The sequence below is a fragment of the Centroberyx gerrardi genome, chromosome 21 (assembly GCF_048128805.1).
Source record: "Centroberyx gerrardi isolate f3 chromosome 21, fCenGer3.hap1.cur.20231027, whole genome shotgun sequence".
Taxonomy (NCBI): Eukaryota; Metazoa; Chordata; class Actinopteri; order Beryciformes; family Berycidae; genus Centroberyx; species Centroberyx gerrardi.
Window position 1 is genome coordinate 20,852,294 of NC_136017.1, and position 2,500 is coordinate 20,854,793.

A 2,500-nucleotide genomic window follows, 5' to 3' on the forward strand; every position below is an offset into this window, starting at 1 on the left:
GCTCCAGGGAGTACCAGGAGCAAATCCAAATAGAAAAAAAAAAGTTAAAGTCCAACTGCCACCAGGGGCTCGGGGTGAAAATCCTGCCCGGGAAGAGGCGCACAGCCTCGGGCAGGGCTTCCAGGGCGCCCCCCTACCTCCCTGGAGCTCCAGGGAGTACCAGGAGCAAATCCAAATAGAAAAAAAAAAGTTAAAGTCCAACCGCCACCAGGGGCTCGGGGTGAAAGCCCTGCCCGGGAAGGGGCGCACAGCCTCGGGCAGGGCGCCCCCCTACCATCCCTGGAGCTCCAGGGAGTACCAGGAGCAAATCCAAATAGAAAAAAAAAAGTTAAAGTGCAACCGCCACCGGGGGCTCGGGGTGAAAATCCTGCCCGGGAAGAGGCGCACAGCCTCGGGCAGGGCGCCCCCCTACCATCCCTGGAGCTCCAGGGAGTACCAGGAGCAAATCCAAATAGAAAAAAAAAAGTTAAAGTCCAACTGCCACCAGGGGCTCGGGGTGAAAATCCTGCCCGGGAAGAGGCGCACAGCCTCGGGCAGGGCTTCCAGGGCGCCCCCCTACCTCCCTGGAGCTCCAGGGAGTACCAGGAGCAAATCCAAATAGAAAAAAAAAAGTTAAAGTCCAACCGCCACCAGGGGCTCGGGGTGAAAATCCTGCCCGGGAAGAGGCGCACAGCCTCGGGCAGGGCTTCCAGGGCGCCCCCCTACCTCCCTGGAGCTCCAGGGAGTACCAGGAGCAGAAAGAAATATTTTGTTTAAAAAAATGACAAAGTGCTGCGGCACTTAGGCTGTGGGGCGAAAACAGGCGGAGTACCAGGAGCACAAAGTTTAAGTTGGAGTACCAGGGGCACCAAAGTTTGAGTTGGTATACCAGGAGCAGGAAAGTTTGGGCGGATGGTAGTCTGCTTGTATCCGGGGAGGGGTGCTTAAGAGTGGGTCTGCAGGTTCGGCTGGTGCTGGGGTTCCTGGATGGTGGAGGTTAGGGGCCGGAGATAGGGGGCAGCTAACAGGTGTGTGGGTGGCCGAGGCAGGGGCTCCAAATTGGGGTAAAAGTGAGGTGGAGGGCCCCCTGGAGGTAGGGGGCCGATAGCAGGTGTGTGTGGCCGAAGCAGGGGCTCTAAATTGGGTAAAAGGGAGGTGGAGAGCCGCCTGGAGGTAGGGGGCGGAAAGCAGGTGTGTGTGGCCGAAGAAGGGGCTTTAAATCGGGTAAAAGGGAGGTGGAGAGCCGCCTGGAGATAGGGGGCCCGCTCCCAGGTGTGTGTGGCCGAAGCAGGGGCTTTAAATCGGGTAAAAGGGAGGTGGAGAGCCGCCTGGAGATAGGGGCCCGCTCCCAGGTGTGTGTGGCCGAAGCAGGGGCTCTAAATTGGGTTAAAAGTGAAGTGGAGAGCCGCCTGGAGATAGGGGCCCGCTCCCAGGTGTGTGTGGCCGAAGCAGGTGCTCTAAATTGGGTAAAAGGGAGGTGGAGAGCCGCCTGGAGATAGGGGCCCGCTCCCAGGTGTGTGTGGCCGAAGCAGGGGCTCTAAATTGGGTTAAAAGTGAAGTGGAGAGCCGCCAGGAGATAGGGGGCTTCTCCCAGGTGTGTGTGGCCGAAGCAGGTGCTCTAAATTGGGTTAAAAGTGAAGTGGAGAGCCGCCTGGAGATCGGGGCCCGCTCCCAGGTGTGTGTGGCCGAAGCAGGTGCTCTAAATTGGGTAAAAGGGAGGTGGAGAGCCGCCTGGAGATAGGGGCCCGCTCCCAGGTGTGTGTGGCCGAAGCAGGGGCTCTAAATTGGGTTAAAAGTGGAGTGGAGAGCCGCCAGGAGATAGGGGGCTTCTCCCAGGTGTGTGTGGCCGAAGCAGGTGCTCTAAATTGGGTTAAAAGTGAAGTGGAGAGCCGCCTGGAGATAGGGGCCCGCTCCCAGGTGTGTGTGGCCGAAGCAGGGGCTCTAAATTGGGTAAAAGGGAGGTGGAGAGCCGCCTGGAGATAGAGGGCCGCTCCCCGGTGTGTGTGGCCGAAGCAGGTGCTCTAACTTGGGTTAAAAGTGAAGTGGAGGGCCCCCTGGAGGTAGGGGGCCGATAGCAGGTGTGTGTGGCCGAAGAAGGGGCTCTAAATCGGGTAAAAGGGAGGTGGAGAGCCGCCCGGAGATAGGGGGCCTCTCCCAGGTGTGTGTGGCCGAAGCAGGGGCTCCAAATCCGGTAAAAGGGAGGTGGAGAGCCGACTGGAGATAGGGGGCGGATAGCAGGTGTGTGTGGCCGAAGAAGGGGCTCTAAATCGGGTAAAAGGGAGGTGGAGAGCCGCCTGGAGATAGGGGCCCGCTCCCAGGTGTGTGTGGCCGAAGCAGGGGCTCTAAATTGGGTAAAAGGGAGGTGGAGAGCCGACTGGAGATAGGGGGCCTCTCCCAGGTGTGTGTGGCCGAAGCAGGGGCTCTAAATTGGGTTAAAAGTGAGGTGGAGGGCCCCCTGGAGGTAGGGGGCCGATAGCAGGTGTGTGTGGCCGAAGAAGGGGCTCTAAATCGGGTAAAAGGG